The sequence below is a fragment of the Pseudophryne corroboree genome, chromosome 10 (assembly GCF_028390025.1).
Source record: "Pseudophryne corroboree isolate aPseCor3 chromosome 10, aPseCor3.hap2, whole genome shotgun sequence".
NCBI classification, from domain to species: Eukaryota; Metazoa; Chordata; class Amphibia; order Anura; family Myobatrachidae; genus Pseudophryne; species Pseudophryne corroboree.
The window spans coordinates 1,784,118-1,801,764 of record NC_086453.1 but is presented as its reverse complement, the minus strand read 5'-3'; positions in this window follow the sequence as shown (position 1 = coordinate 1,801,764).

Sequence of the window (17,647 nt, the reverse complement as noted above, 5' to 3'; positions counted from 1 at the left end):
CATCCCCCCCCAGATAGTGTGCATGCTGCTGCTCATCCCCCCCAGATAGTGTGCATGCTGCTCCTCATCCCCCCAGATAGTGTGCATGCTGCTGCTCATCCCCCCCAGATAGTGTGCATGCTGCTGCTCATCCCCCCAGAGAGTGTGCATGCAGCTGCTCATCCCCCCAGATAGTGTGCATGCTGCTGCTCATCCCCCCCAGATAGTGTGCATGCTGCTGCTCATCCCCCCCAGATAGTGTGCATGCTGCTGCTCATCCCCCCCAGATAGTGTGCATGCTGCTGCTCATCCCCCCCAGATAGTGTGCATGCTGCTGCTCATCCCCCCCAGATAGTGTGCATGCTGCTGCTCATCCCCCCCAGATAGTGTGCATGCTGCTGCTCATCCCCCCCAGATAGTGTGCATGCTGCTGCTCATCCACCCCAGATAGTGTGCATGCTGCTGCTCATCCCCCCCAGATAGTGTGCATGCTGCTGCTCATCCCCCCCAGATAGTGTGCATGCTGCTGCTCATCCCCCCCAGATAGTGTGCATGCTGCTGCTCATCCCCCCCCAGATAGTGTGCATGCTGCTGCTCATCCCCCCCAGATAGTGTGCATGCTGCTGTTCATCCCCCCCAGATAGTGTGCATGCTGCTGCTCATCCCCCCAGATAGTGTGCATGCTGCTGCTCACCCCCCCCCAGATAGTGTGCATGCTGCTGCTCATCCCCCCCAGATAGTGTGCATGCTGCTGCTCATCCACCTCAGATAGTGTGCATGCTGCTGCTCATCCACCCCAGATAGTGTGCATGCTGCTGCTCATCCCCCCCAGATAGTGTGCATGCTGCTGCTCATCCCCCCCAGATAGTGTGCATGCCTGCTGCTCATCCCCCCAGATAGTGTGCATGCTGCTCCTCATCCCCCCCAGATAGTGTGCATGCTGCTGCTCATCCACCCCAGATAGTGTGCATGCTGCTGCTCATCCACCCCAGATAGTGTGCATGCTGCTGCTCATCCCCCCCAGATAGTGTGCATGCTGCTGCTCATCCACCCCAGATAGTGTGCATGCTGCTGCTCATCCACCCCAGATAGTGTGCATGCTGCTGCTCATCCCCCCCAGATAGTGTGCATGCTGCTGCTAGTCCACCCCAGATAGTGTGCATGCTGCTGCTCGTCCACCCCAGATAGTGTGCATGCTGCTGCTCATCCACCTCAGATAGTGTGCATGCTGCTGCTCATCCACCCCAGATAGTGTGCATGCTGCTGCTCATCCCCCCCAGATAGTATGCATGCTGCTGCTCATCCACCCCAGATAGTGTGCATGCTGCTGCTCATCCCCCCCAGATAGTGTGCATGCTGCTGCTCATCCCCCCCAGATAGTGTGCATGCCTGCTGCTCATCCACCCCAGATAGTGTGCATGCTGCTGCTCATCCACCCCAGATAGTGTGCATGCTGCTGCTCATCCACCCCAGATAGTGTGCATGCTGCTGCTCATCCACCCCAGATAGTGTGCATGCTGCTGCTCATCCCCCCCAGATAGTGTGCATGCTGCTGCTCATCCACCTCAGATAGTGTGCATGCTGCTGCTCATCCCCCCCAGATAGTGTGCATGCCTGCTGCTCATCCACCCCAGATAGTGTGCATGCTGCTGCTCATCCCCCCCAGATAGTGTGCATGCCTGCTGCTCATCCACCCCAGATAGTGTGCATGCTGCTGCTCATCCACCCCAGATAGTGTGCATGCTGCTGCTCACCCCCCCCCAGATAGTGTGCATGCTGCTGCTCATCCACCTCAGATAGTGTGCATGCTGCTGCTCATCCCCCCCAGATAGTGTGCATGCCTGCTGCTCATCCACCCCAGATAGTGTGCATGCTGCTGCTCATCCCCCCCAGATAGTGTGCATGCCTGCTGCTCATCCACCCCAGATAGTGTGCATGCTGCTGCTCATCCCCCCCAGATAGTGTACATGCTGCTGCTCATCCACCCCAGATAGTGTGCATGCTGCTGCTCATCCACCCCAGATAGTGTGCATGCTGCAGCTCATCCCCCCCAGATAGTGTGCATGCTGCTGCTCATCCCCCCCAGATAGTGTGCATGCTGCTCCTCATCCCCCCAGATAGTGTGCATGCTGCTGCTCATCCCCCCCAGATAGTGTGCATGCTGCTGCTCATCCCCCCCAGATAGTGTGCATGCTGCTGCTCATCCCCCCAGATAGTGTGCATGCTGCTGCTCATCCCCCCCAGATAGTGTGCATGCTGCTGCTCATCCCCCCCAGATAGTGTGCATGCTGCTGCTCAACCCCCCAGATAGTGTGCATGCTGCTGCTCATCCCCCCCAGATAGTGTGCATGCTGCTGCTCATCCCCCCCAGATAGTGTGCATGCTGCTGCTCATCCCCCCCAGATAGTGTGCATGCTGCTGCTCATCCACCCCAGATAGTGTTCATGCTGCTGCTCATCCACCCCAGATAGTGTGCATGCTGCTGCTCGTCCCCCCCAGATAGTGTGCATGCTGCTGTTCGTCCACCCCAGATAGTGTGCATGCTGCTGCTCATCCAACCCAGATAGTGTGCATGCTGCTGCTCATCCACCTCAGATAGTGTGCATGCTGCTGCTCATCCACCCCAGATAGTGTGCATGCTGCTGCTCATCCCCCCCAGATAGTGTGCATGCTGCTGCTCATCCACCCCAGATAGTGTGCATGCTGCTGCTCATCCCCCCCAGATAGTGTGCATGCTGCTGCTCATCCCCCCCAGATAGTGTGCATGCCTGCTGCTCATCCACCCCAGATAGTGTGCATGCTGCTGCTCATCCACCCCAGATAGTGTGCATGCTGCTGCTCATCCACCCCAGATAGTGTGCATGCTGCTGCTCATCCACCCCAGATAGTGTGCATGCTGCTGCTCATCCCCCCCAGATAGTGTGCATGCTGCTGCTCATCCACCTCAGATAGTGTGCATGCTGCTGCTCATCCCCCCCAGATAGTGTGCATGCCTGCTGCTCATCCACCCCAGATAGTGTGCATGCTGCTGCTCATCCCCCCCAGATAGTGTGCATGCCTGCTGCTCATCCACCCCAGATAGTGTGCATGCTGCTGCTCATCCACCCCAGATAGTGTGCATGCTGCTGCTCATCCCCCCCCAGATAGTGTGCATGCTGCTGCTCATCCACCTCAGATAGTGTGCATGCTGCTGCTCATCCCCCCCAGATAGTGTGCATGCCTGCTGCTCATCCACCCCAGATAGTGTGCATGCTGCTGCTCATCCCCCCCAGATAGTGTGCATGCCTGCTGCTCATCCACCCCAGATAGTGTGCATGCTGCTGCTCATCCCCCCCAGATAGTGTGCATGCTGCTGCTCATCCACCCCAGATAGTGTGCATGCTGCTGCTCATCCACCCCAGATAGTGTGCATGCTGCAGCTCATCCCCCCCAGATAGTGTGCATGCTGCTGCTCATCCCCCCCAGATAGTGTGCATGCTGCTCCTCATCCCCCCAGATAGTGTGCATGCTGCTGCTCATCCCCCCCAGATAGTGTGCATGCTGCTGCTCATCCCCCCCAGATAGTGTGCATGCTGCTGCTCATCCCCCCAGATAGTGTGCATGCTGCTGCTCATCCCCCCCAGATAGTGTGCATGCTGCTGCTCATCCCCCCCCAGATAGTGTGCATGCTGCTGCTCATCCCCCCAGATAGTGTGCATGCTGCTGCTCATCCCCCCCAGATAGTGTGCATGCTGCTGCTCATCCCCCCCAGATAGTGTGCATGCTGCTGCTCATCCCCCCCAGATAGTGTGCATGCTGCTGCTCATCCCCCCCAGATAGTGTGCATGCTGCTGCTCATCCACCCCAGATAGTGTGCATGCTGCTGCTCATCCACCCCAGATAGTGTGCATGCTGCTGCTCATCCCCCCCAGATAGTGTGCATGCTGCTGCTCATCCTTCCCAGATAGTGTGCATGCTGCTGCTCATCCCCCCCAGATAGTGTGCATGCTGCTGCTCATCCACCTCAGATAGTGTGCATGCTGCTGCTCATCCCCCCCAGATAGTGTGCATGCTGCTGCTCATCCCCCCAGATAGTGTGCATGCTGCTGCTCATCCACCCCAGATAGTGTGCATGCTGCTGCTCATCCCCCCCAGATAGTGTGCATGCTGCTGTTCATCCACCCCAGATAGTGTGCATGCTGCTGCTCATCCACCCCAGATAGTGTGCATGCTGCTGCTCATCCACCCCAGATAGTGTGCATGCTGCTGCTCATCCCCCCCAGATTGTGTGCATGCCTGCTGCTCATCCACCCCAGATAGTGTGCATGCCTGCTGCTCATCCACCCCAGATAGTGTGCATGCTGCTGCTCATCCACCCCAGATAGTGTGCATGCTTGAAAGGATTTGCCCTTATACCTTAACCCTCGATGTGATGGCCTCTTAGACGTCTGGAGTGTAAACTTTAACCACAAGGTACATGCACAACACAAGCAGTAAAAATTCACACTGTTTATTATGAAGTTAACAAAAGTATATATGACAATGCATATGGGTGTAACTGACATGTCGTTACACTCCCATTGGTTCGTTAATAGTTACCAGGCAGAACAGAAAAAGGCGGATGTCCATATATGGGTTTTCTACAAGTTTCTCAAACATTTAACAAAGTTTTTGTAACACAGTATATTTGGGTAGAAAGAACGAGTTTCATCTGGTATGGAACTGACCTTGGATGCCAGACCCACACAGGCCTGGTATCTGTATGAGAGACAAAGGCACCTAGCACAGGGCAGCACGCATCCATGCAAACACATAAGAGTTCATATAGCATGTTTTAACCCTTCACTAGGGAAATAGAAATATTCACTTTTACACTGTAACTATTATAAGGAAATTGATCATATAAAAAGTAATATTTACAAAGACAGAAGAGGTAACCCTTCAATCCCCTCTTAGAATCATGATTATTATATGACATGATTCTTGAGTGAGGCTCCTTTCTTGTTCCTCCAGTTCTTGAGATATTGGACATAATCGTCGGGTCCCTTACTATCAGAGGAGGTGACAGGACTGGTGGTTATATCATAGTACATCAGGGCCTTATCAATGCCTTTGGAGGTAAGTTTCTTTCCACAGGGGATTACACAATAAACTATAATGCCTACAAGAATTAAAGTTACAAGTATGAATATGCTTATTTGCACAATACCCTGGTGGGAAGGTTTTTAAATTTCTCCCTGTGGTGGTGTTAGATGTATAACAAGTGTAGTTTCCAGGATATATAGTTATGGTGCTTCCTGGGTTGGGATTTTTTGACAATATGGGATATTCCCTTTTCCACATTTCGCACTGACTGTCATTTGTTTTGGTGTCATTAAAAAGGCTGAAAAAAAAAACAATTTTCCTGTTCTAGGGGTATATTAAGGGGCACTGTACCTAGGTGGGGCCTAGATTTGCCACAGACATAACAGTTGCTTTTATTGTGTTTGTTAGCACTATACTTCATCCATTCCAACCAAAAATTAATGTCAGGGAAACCAGTTTCAATAGCTAGGGTGTCTTCAAAGGTAGGGTTAGTAATAGCCACCATATCTTTAGAAGTGGCAATATGGGGCTTTAAAGGTTTGTTTTGGGTTTTTATACATGTCCCACAAATAAAACATTTGCCTTGCACTATAGTACCCTGCTTGCCACCATATACCAAGTACATAAGTCTCATTGTCGCTTCTGCTAGGGTTCACTATGTTTAGTCTAAACCTGTATGAATTTGGGCCTTCATCCATCTTATGAATGGATAGTCTAGAAAGTAGGGGTACTCCATATTTGCTCCATCTATTTTTTTTGCAAATGATGGGCCATATTTCCAATCTACTCCTGTATTCCACCCCACATATTCCCAGGAATTACAATTAGATCCATAATATCTAATGTCATAGTACCATTCGTCAGTAACACAAATATATACTGTCTCAGACATTCCTGATTTCCTTCTTTGTTGTATATAACATAAAATAGTCAAGGATATATGTGGCTACGTGTGTGTTAGAGGAATTATACCACAAGGTGGGGATCCCATTAGTGTGTGTAATATCAACCTCACATATTGTGTGGTGAGTGAGGGCCAGTAGGGCTATCAAGGTAGTCCCCAGGATAAAGATAGGGGACAGGTTCCTCATCTTCTTCTGTTCTTCTTTCTTCGCTAGGTGGGAGGTCAGGGCTGTCTGCCCCGGTTCGTACCTCACTGGAATCACTTGCTTCCCTCTCTAGGTCTGGTCTAGGAACCTTTTTTACTCGGGATGCATGGATCCAGGCAGGACTTTCCTCTGTCAGGACTGCTGTTCGGGTAACTGCTACGACCTCTGTCTCTGGACCATAGGTGAAGTCTCCTGGGCTCTTGTTCCTGGGGAGCACCTTCACCACGACTCTGTCTCTGACTTTAAAGGGGTGTGTAGGTTCCTGTGGATTCAAAGGGTTTTTACAAACAACCTCATGTTCAATTTCATTCAGTTTTGTTATCAGGGACCTGACATACTCTTCTCTGATGAGTTCTAGATCTCCTTCCTGTATTACTAGTGGTTTCTTAGCCCAGGGTGTAGGAAAAGGGTCTGCCCATTAGTATTTCAAATAGGGAGTAACCTAGAGTCTTTTGTGGGGTATTCAAGATGCTGGTGTTTAGCTTTATTAGGGTTGTTCCTGAGGCAAGTGATGCATCTGCTAACATACTGGTCCACAAGTGATTTGGCATTAGTAACATAAAAATCATTGGTTAGTAGGAGGAGTGTTGTGGCTTCACCACGGTGACCAACACCACGGCACTGGGCAACGAGCAAAGGGGCACTGGACTGGGGTATACAGGGTTTCCCCTCTTTGCAGATTAATCCTGATTTAGGATTTTTTCTGCAGAATTGGGTAAGTCCAGTCGGAGAGATCAGCATTAGTCGCAGCAGCTTGAAGTTGAGTGAGCAGATGGACGTTGTCAAGGGAGGGACATGCTCTAGTGAGTGCAACGAGTTCTGCAGCTTGCGCGGACTGATAAGGTATTGGTAGGGTTTCCAACACAGTATCAGGGAGGGTGACAATGGCATAGCCAGCCTGGTATGTATTGTCATTGGGCCTACTACATGAGCCGTCAACAAAAACTACGTCTGCGCCTGGTATGGGAACGGGAGACATGTCAAGTCTGGGAGAAGTTTCAGCTTCAATGGAAGCAGCACAGTCATGTAGGTCGGGTGGTTCATCCTCGGGACCTTTCAAGCCTAAAAGGGCATTGAGAATGGGTGCAGGGCCAGAAGAACTAGCAGTGTACTTAATGGTAAGGGTAGGGTTACTCAAAAGGAGTACTTCATATCCACTAAGGCGTTGTGCTGACATGTACTGTGTGTGTAAGCCTTTAAGTATTGCCAGGACATCATGTGTGGTGTGGAGTACTGTGATGTGGCCTAAAGTGAGGGTAGTGGCCATTTCTGCAACCATTGCACAGGCTGCCAAAGCCCTGAGGCAGGCAGGCATACCTTGCACAGACACTGGCATGACTTTGGAAAAAAAATGCACGGGGCGCAACTTCCCTCCATGAAACTGTGTGAGCACCCCCGCCATGGTTTTACAATTGTCCCTTGCATATAGATGGAAAGGTAGCACATAACTGGGGAGGCCAAGTGCCGGACTTTTTATCAACATACATTTTAAACTTTCATATGCAGTTAACATTTCTTGTGACCATTGTACAGTTTTAGGCTTGTCCTTCAGTGTGGCTTGTCTCAAAATGTTATCATAATAAGAGCAATCAGATATCCACTGTCTGCAGTAATTTACCATACCCAGGAAGGACAGTAGTTCCTTCTGGGTAGTTGGGGTGACCAGGCCCAATACAGACTGTATGCGTTGTGGACTGATTTTCCTCTCTCCCTGAGTGAGCACAAAACCTAAGTAATCAACATGCTTTTTACACCATTGCATTTTTATTTTGGACACCTTGTGTCCACATTCACAAAGCCAGTTTAGTAATGAAACACCATCCTCTCGGCAGGCCTCCTCAGTTTTACTACAGAGCAGCAGATCATCTGCATACTGTAGCAGGACTGAACCATGGTGAGGTTGCCAGGGCCTCAATGTGGCCTGGAGACAACAGGTGCGTCAATAATCTGCACCAGGTAAGTTGTTTACCCTCAAAAGAAAAGGCAAAAAGTAATTGTGTCTGTGAATCTACAGGTATGCTGAAAAAAAGGCATTCTTCAAATCAATTACAGAGAAGAACGCAGCATCTGCAGGGATTGCAGAAATGAGTGAGTTTACATCTGGAACAATTGGTGCAATCGGGACAATTGGCTGATTGATCGCTCTGAGATTCTGTACAAATCTTATACTGCCATCAGCTTTGGCAACAGGGTTCACAGGAGTACAGTATGGTGATACAATATGTCTGAGAATACCCTGTTGTAAGAATTGCTGTATCACGGGGCGGAGACCTTCTATCTTTTCTGGTGAGAGGGGATACTGCATAAGTCAGAACACAAAACACTGGTTGTTGCACCGCTGTCCACTAAAAAGGGAATTTTACTTCCATTTATAATAAGTGGCAGCAGAGGTGAATCTTTACTATGACGGGAGAGTTGAATAAAGGCTGGGATACCCTCCTCCGGGCCCCGTCAGTGCGCGGGGTCTTTGGAATCTTCCCTGACTGCGGGGTTGGCTCTGTCTGTCAAAGCGTCCGGAGCTCTGATAGGCATGAGTGGGTGGGGAAATGAGTAAGCTTTCTGAGTTAAGCAAAGGTAAGCCAGCGTCATCTGTCCAGCAGTCCTTAAACCTTTTCCAAAACGCAGTAACAGACTATGAAGGTTTCTGTTTACAAGCCACAGCGACAGGCAAAAAAAAAGCACAGGCAAAGGAGCACGGGTTTTAAAGACCTCCTTCATATGTGTATAGCTGCGTCCTTTGCAAGCTTTGCGCAAATAAGATATACAGCCATCGAGGGTAATGGTGGGCTTGGGACAGTGTTTTACTATTATCTAAACTCTGGGTTATTGGTGCTATGGATAGAGCTAGTGGACGCACCCTCCAGCAGTGAAGTTGGAGGCGATCCCATCTAGTGTGAAAGGGTTACTGCTGCCAAGAGATTTGTGTCTCTGAGCGCAGGATACATTGGAATGCAAGGGGGGGAGGCGAGAGGGATTTTAAAAGATTTACAGTTCTCTGCAGTTTCGCTTCTGTGCTAAACTGACATTTTTTCTTAAATCTCCATATAGAAAGGGTAATTACTGCCTTCCCGTAGGAATGGGTCCTGTCCTGCTTTCTCTGTCCATCCCGCTAAATTATCCACCCATGGGTTAACTAAGTAATACTCTGAGGTAGAGTTGCGGGCGACATACATCTTGCATGTCTCACCAGGGAGGGGCGGGGGATAAATGACTGTCTTACTCTGACCCCCTCCCATAGTAAATGCAATCTACACCAGCTTTCTACGCAATTTCCACAACAACTTACAACAACTGTCTATGCAATATCACAACAAAAATGCAGTTTACAAAAAAAAAAAAACCTTCTATGCAATTTCACAACAAAAAATGCAATTTACAAAAACTTTCTATGCATGCATTAGCTAACACCAGTTAATTAGTCATTGACAATATCACAATATTATCTGTATAATGAGAACATGAAATCTTTTGACGGGTACGCTTACCATTCGTACAAGATGTCAGAAAAATACAGCGTTTTAAACAGGAAGCAAGAAAAGTGTTTGAGTAAAGATATCTGGCAGACGAAAACTTACCAGCCGTCTGAACCAAATATAAGAACTTATCTCACTACAACATACAAGAATATATATATAGACGATCAGATCGAGGTATAATCTACGTTATGTATAGACCCCAGGTCTATTTTTTTTTAAGTATCCCAGATACTAACGTCTTTGGAGAATTGCGCTTGGACGCCTGGTCCTTTCTCAGACGTATCTTTAAGTCCCAGACATTAAAGATTCTATGGTATCCCTGATACCTGTTTTATGCTTTTACATAAAACTTCGTAATATTAAGTCCCGGACTTAAATATTACCTTGTCACGTGTTCCCGGAACACTGACACGGATTCAGCTTCAGTGTATGACCGCAATCCTGTATGGCAAAGACAGACAATAAATTCTCTATTTTTACCATTCAGGGACGATCACTGAATTCCGGACATAGCCCCCAGCTGAAAGGATTTGCCCTTATACCTTAACCCTCGATGTGATGGCCTCTTAGACGTCTGGAGTGTAAACTTTAACCACAAGGTACATGCACAACACAAGCAGTAAAAATTCACACTGTTTATTATGAAGTTAACAAAAGTATATATGACAATGCATATGGGTGTAACTGACATGTCGTTACACTCCCATTGGTTCGTTAATAGTTACCAGGCAGAACAGAAAAAGGCGGATGTCCATATATGGGTTTTCTACAAGTTTCTCAAACATTTAACAAAGTTTTTGTAACACAGTATATTTGGGTAGAAAGAACGAGTTTCATCTGGTATGGAACTGACCTTGGATGCCAGACCCACACAGGCCTGGTATCTGTATGAGAGACAAAGGCACCTAGCACAGGGCAGCACGCATCCATGCAAACACATAAGAGTTCATATAGCATGTTTTAACCCTTCACTAGGGAAATAGAAATATTCACTTTTACACTGTAACTATTATAAGGAAATTGATCATATAAAAAGTAATATTTACAAAGACAGAAGAGGTAACCCTTCAATGCTGCTGCTCATCCCCCCCAGATAGTGTGCATGCTGCTGCTCATCCCCCCCAGATAGTGTACATGCTGCTGCTCATCCACCCCAGATAGTGTGCATGCTGCTGCTCATCCCCCCCAGATAGTGTGCATGCCTACTGCTCATCCACCCCAGATAGTGTGCATGCTGCTGCTCATCCACCCCAGATAGTGTGCATGCTGCTGCTCATCCACCCCAGATAGTGTGCATGCTGCTGCTCATCCACCCCAGATAGTGTGCATGCTGCTGCTCATTCACCCCAGATAGTGTGCATGCTGCTGCTCATCCACCCCAGATAGTGTGCATGCTGCTGCTCATCCCCCCCAGATAGTGTGCATGCTGCTGCTCATCCACCTCAGATAGTGTGCATGCTGCTGCTCATCCCCCCCAGATAGTGTGCATGCTGCTGCTCATCCCCCCCAGATAGTGTGCATGCTGCTGCTCATCCACCCCAGATAGTGTGCATGCTGCTGCTCATCCCCCCCAGATAGTGTGCATGCTGCTGCTCATCCCCCCCAGATAGTGTGCATGCTGCTGCTCATCCCCCCCAGATAGTGTGCATGCTGCTGCTCATCAACCCCAGATAGTGTGCATGCTGCTGCTCATCCCCCCCAGATAGTGTGCATGCTGCTGCTCATCCACCCCAGATAGTGTGCATGCTGCTGCTCATTCACCCCAGATAGTGTGCATGCTGCTGCTCATCCACCCCAGATAGTGTGCATGCTGCTGCTCATCCACCCCAGATAGTGTGCATGCTGCTGCTCATCCCCCCCAGATAGTGTGCATGCCTGCTGCTCATCCACCCCAGATAGTGTGCATGCCTGCTGCTCATCCCCCCCAGATAGTGTGCATGCTGCTGCTCATCCACCTCAGATAGTGTGCATGCTGCTGCTCATCCCCCCCAGATAGTGTGCATGCTGCTGCTCATCCACCCCAGATAGTGTGCATGCTGCTGCTCATCCCCCCCAGATAGTGTGCATGCTGCTGCTCATCCCCCCCCAGATAGTGTGCATGCTGCTGCTCATCCACCCCAGATAGTGTGCATGCTGCTGCTCATCCCCCCCCAGATAGTGTGCATGCTGCTGCTCATCCACCTCAGATAGTGTGCATGCTGCTGCTCATCCCCCCCCAGATAGTGTGCATGCTGCTGCTCATCCCCCCCAGATAGTGTGCATGCTGCTGCTCATCCCCCCCAGATAGTGTGCATGCTGCTGCTCATCCCCCCCAGATAGTGTGCATGCCTGCTGCTCATCCACCCCAGATAGTGTGCATGCTGCTCCTCATCCCCCCAGATAGTGTGCATGGCTGCTGCTCATCCCCCCCAGATAGTGTGCATGCTGCTGCTCATCCACCTCAGATAGTGTGCATGCTGCTGCTCATCCCCCCCAGATAGTGTGCATGCTGCTGCTCATCCCCCCCAGATAGTGTGCATGCTGCTGCTCATCCCCCCCAGATAGTGTGCATGCTGCTTCTCATCTCAGCACCCGCCCCCAAAGACTGCTGCTCTCCCCCTCTTTCCTTATCAAATGCGGACAGTGCACTGTGTAGCCTCCTCACCTGCAGGCTGCGATGCAGAGATGGGACTGAGTAGTCTGTGAAAGAGCCTGGAATGAAGAGCAGCACCGCATGTCACCCTGCAATACAGGAGCTTGGCAGTCGTGGCTACTGTAGATAAGAGTGCTGGGGGGATTGCGGTGGTTGTGAGAGGTAGGACTACGCTACCTTTTTCATGCAACTGTAACAGGCCGCCTCCTCAGGTCCCGGCGCCCCTAGGCAGCTGCCTAAAGCTGCCTAGTGGAAGCTCCGGCCCTGGGAGGAAATGTGATGACAGCCGGCGCATTGTGTCGCACAGTGGTAAACGCCACGTGGTTACATTCCTAGCCCTCGTCCTACCCACGGACTCGACTAATTGCCAGTATGTATTTAGTTATATGCTAGGCAATATTGTATTGTGTTATTATATTGTACAGTTATATTGTATCTGTTATATTGGAAACATGTATTTTGTTTGGTTATACAGGTACTGTGTTCAGTGTATGTAATTATTAACAGGAATAAGTCTAGGCCAGAGTGTTAGTAACATGGTTAAACAATTCATTGTAATGTAAGTCCCCTAGCTGTACAATCAGATGTGATTAGGAGGAGCAGGTAAGTAGTAACCAGGTTATGTATGGAGCTGCAGGTAATCTGATCCTATACACCCCATTGTGTACAGGAGCCCAGACACCTCGTCTCCACTCCTCTGTGACCTCCTCACTGACCAGCTTGTGTGATGAATAGACAGGGGAGGGTATAACAAGAGGAGTGACCTCTACTGGTGAGGGAGAGATCTGCACAGAAGGTCAGAGAGTGGATGTACCTCTGAAGCGCAGACACTGACTAGGCATTGCAGTGCCGTCAGTGGCGAGAATCTGTGGCGCAGGAAGCTGTGTGAGCTGGTATCCCAGACCAGGGGACACAGAACCACGGCCAGTGTGTAACAGCAGGAGACTGTAATCACATACTACTGTGTGGACTTAGTATGTAAGACACCATCCTGGCGTGCAATTGTTAATGTTATTGTGTACTGTGTGTGTATATTTACAATAAAGGGCATTTGCCACTTTACTAAACTCTTTGCCTGAGTGATCACTGAATCCGTATCCTCACACTCTCCACACTCCCTCTTGCTCTGCCCTCACTCTCTCTCTCTCACACACACATACTCTCCACTCACTCTCTTGCTCTGCCCTCACTCTCTCTCTCTAACACACATACTCTCCACTCACTCTCTTGCTCTGCCCTCACTCTCTCTCTCTCACACACACATACTCTCCACTCACTCTCTTGCTCTGCCCTCACTCTCTCTCTCTCACACACACATACTCTCCACTCACTCTCTTGCTCCTCTCTCGCTCTCTGAAACTCTCTCCACACTCCATCTTGCTCATCTCTCTCTCTGACACTCCTCTCTCTCTCTCTGACACACCCTCTCTTGCTCCCCCCTCTCTCAGACACTCTCTACTCTCTCTCTCTGACAAACACTCATACTCTTAGCTTCTCTCTCTCTCTCTCTCTGACACTCTTCACTTTCTCTCTGATGCTCTCTATTGCTCCCCCTGTCTCTGACATTCTCTCTCTAACACACTCTCTCTTGCTCTCCTCTTTCAATCTCTCTGACACTCTATCTCTTGCTCCTCTCTCTCTGACAATCTTTCTCTATCTGACATGCTCTCTGTTGCTCTCTCTGTCGCTCTCTTGCTCCTCTCTCTCTCTGAGTCTCTACACTCTTTCTTGCCTCTCTATCCATATTTCTCATGCTCCCCCCTCGCTCTCTGTATTGCTTCTTCCTCTCCATCTCTCTTACTCCTCAATCTCTCTGACACACTCTCTTGCTCCCCCACCCTCTCTATCCATCTCAGTCTTTCTTTCCCTGACACCCTCTCTCTCTCTTTCTCTCTCCCCTCTCTCTCTTACTCCTCTTTCTCTTGCTCCCCTTCTCTCTCCTTCAAACCCCCCTCTCTCTTTGGCTCGCTCGCTCCCTCTCTCTCTCCATGACACACTCTCTTTCTCTTGCTTCTCTCTCCCTCTCCCTGTCTCAGTGTCTCTCTCCCTGTGTTGGTCTTTCTCTCCCTGACACCTTCTGTCTGTATTCCACTCGTTCATCTCTCCCTTTCTCTCTCTTTCTCTTTCTCTCTCTCTCTCTTTTTCTTTCTCTCTCTTTCTCTGACACCCTCTCTTTGTCTCTCTCACTCCCCTTCTCTCTCTGAAACCCTCTCTCTCTTGCTATTCCCTTTCTCTTCACGTATCCCTCTCTTTCCCTGACACCCTCTCTCTCTCCCTCTCTTTCTTACTCCTCTCTCTCTTTCCCTGACACCTTTTCTCTTTCTCTGACAATCTCTTTTTCTCCATCACTCTTCTCTTTTACCCTGATAACATCTCTCTCCCTATTCTTCCCCTCTTTCTCCCCTGCTCCTCTCTTTCTCTCTCCCTGACACCCTCTTTATCTCTCTCTCACTCCCCTCACTCTCTATCCTGCCCCACTAAGGTGCATAGTAGACATCTTCATTGTCCTGGGGACTCTGCTAGCCTTAACTCAGCCCTGTACGGCTGGGCTCACAGTAGACACGAACAGAGGTTGCTTGTCTGTGGCTGATGATTGTATTATACAGCAGAGAGGACAGGCTAGCCTCAGGCAGTGCACAGTGAATAGGGCAGACCAGCAGTCACACAATGACCATTACAGAGACTGATATTCAATTAAGCTAATACTTGTTTGAGATAGATAGATAGATAGATAGATAGATAGATAGAGAGATAGATAGATAGATAGATAGATAGATAGATAGATAGATAGATAGATAGATAGATTGGGCACCATCAATTTTTTGCCTCTGGGAGACTGTGAGGAACCTACGCCACTACTTGAGCTCATATATTGTGTGTAATTTTGTCTCTCATACTAGCCAATGCCCCCTCAGCCATTTACCTCATCTCACCTCCCTGGTCTGAAGTACAGTATTGCATAAACTGCATTTTTTGGGGGGCAGACTATAGCTTGTTACATGCTAATTATACATCCTTCATGGGCTTGCAACAATAGCTCTAAAATCAGCCATTTGGAGACCCCCCTCCAGAATCCTGCATTTGCCCATGTAACTATTGTATTAGCCTGTATAATATATACTGTCATAATACGCATGTAAATACTAGATGTGCACTAGACCATTTGTAATGGTTTCAGTTCTAATTCATCATCCACATTTAGTTTTGGATTTGGATTTGAATTTGAGCTGTGACTGGTTTTGTTTTGATTTGAATTTTTTCCAAAAATGTATTTAAAAAATGCTAAAATCTCATCATTTGGGCCTTTTTTGTTTCTAGATTATTAGTAACTTCAATAAAATAAATTTCCACTCATTTACAGTCAATTTTGACCACCTCACAATTCACAATATTTTTTCATCCGCTTTAGGCCAAAGGCTGCAGCAATCCTGCATGTTACTAAGTGATAGAGCAACAGAACAAACATACGGTAGTTTATATCACATCTTAGAAACATTGCCTCACAGCAGTGGCAGAAATAAAAAGTAGAGCAGGATGGAATTGTCCTTAGGCCTTCTCACCCACCCTTATGTTGGATATTAAAAAGGACATGCATAGTTTAACAGACCAAGCACTTCAGCAACAGGGCTGCCACTTTTGTGGCTGAAGTGCTTGGTTTGTTTGGGCCCCCACAAAACAATTTTTGGAAGGACTACCTCTGATCACTAATGAAGAGGTTGATGATGAGGGTGTTAATTACAGTATAATCTTGTAAAATAAATTTCATGAACTTGTTGCAAATGACATAACATGGAGGAGATGCCTAGATGTCTAATGTCCCTAATTCTACTAACTTTAGACTGACAAATGGAGTATATGCCTTCACAAACATTGTCAAGACTTGGGAAAAAATAATTCTGCACCCCAAAAATGACTTTTTTGGTCTTATACCCAGACATCACAATGGTTTCTTTTAATCATGGGCAGGAACTGCAGCCACTGGTGGCTGATTTACCAAACAAGATCATTAACATCCTCAGTGTCAGATAGTAGTAGTACAGACATATTTCCCTCATCCTGTTCCACTTCTACATGAGCATCCTCAATTTCTATTATGTCCTCATCACTATCTGTACTTGTACTGCTCACCACATGTGCAGATGATGCAGAAATGGTGGAAGGAGGTGAAAGAGGATTCTCCATGAGGACAGTGTGAGAAATGTCAGCCACACACATACAGTAGCTAACGTTGATGTCACGACACACTCCTCAGGGATGTGTGATGTTTCTGAATGCACAGTTTGGTCTACTGCCTTAGGGGTTTTCATTTTTTTACACCTCTTCTAGACTCTGAGTGAAAAGTTCTTGCATCGATGAGAGGTAGAGGAAGATGCCTCACTGACAGTTACAGAACCACCACTGTGCCGCCAAGGCCTGACTCTTTCCTTGCCACTAAATGTGGTGAATGGCATGTTGGCAAATTTATGTTTCTGCACCAAACTTTCCCTTTATTAGAGGTGTTTTTTTCTTTATCACTCTATATTGTTTTTGTTGTTATTTTAGATACCCTCAGTTAGACCAGCTTGGTTCAAACTGTATGGAGTCACAGGGCACTGAACAAAGCACACTAGACTAAAGGGCACCAAACAGTAAAAACAATAGCACTTAAATATATATATATATATATATATATATATATATATATTATTTTTATTTTTTTAACTCACACCTTGGTTCAAACTACAAGGAGTCACGGGGCTTTGAACAAACTGCTCTGAGGTTTAAGCGCACAACACTGTACAAACAACAACAGAAGAATTTATTTATTTTCAATTCGCAGCACACTGTGCCAATTCAATGGGCTTTTGTTTTATTATGTACATGAATAATAAATACATGAGAGGACAGCACACACATATAGATTGTTTCTTTTAAAAATTGTTAAACTTTTTTTTTACTTTTCACAACTGACAAATAAAATACATACTGTAGTGCTGTGTGTAAACACACAGCCACTGTAGATGGACACAGCACAGTCCATTTAACCAACAGAGTACTGCACAGCACACAGCAGTGTGCCCCTTGTATACACTGACTATACACACAGCTCAACCAATTTACAGCAGAGTACAGCACAGCACACAGCAGTGTGCCCCTTGTATACACTGACTATACACACAGCTCAACCAATTTACAGCAGAATACAGCACAGCATACAGCAGTGTGCCCCTTGTATACACTGACTACACACACAGCTCAGCCAATTTACAGCAGAGTACTGCACAGCACACAGCAGTGTGCCCCTTGTATACACTGACTACACACACAGCTCAACCAATTTACAGCAGAGTACTGCACAACAGAGAGCAGTGTGCCCCTTGTATACACTGACTATACACACAGCTCAG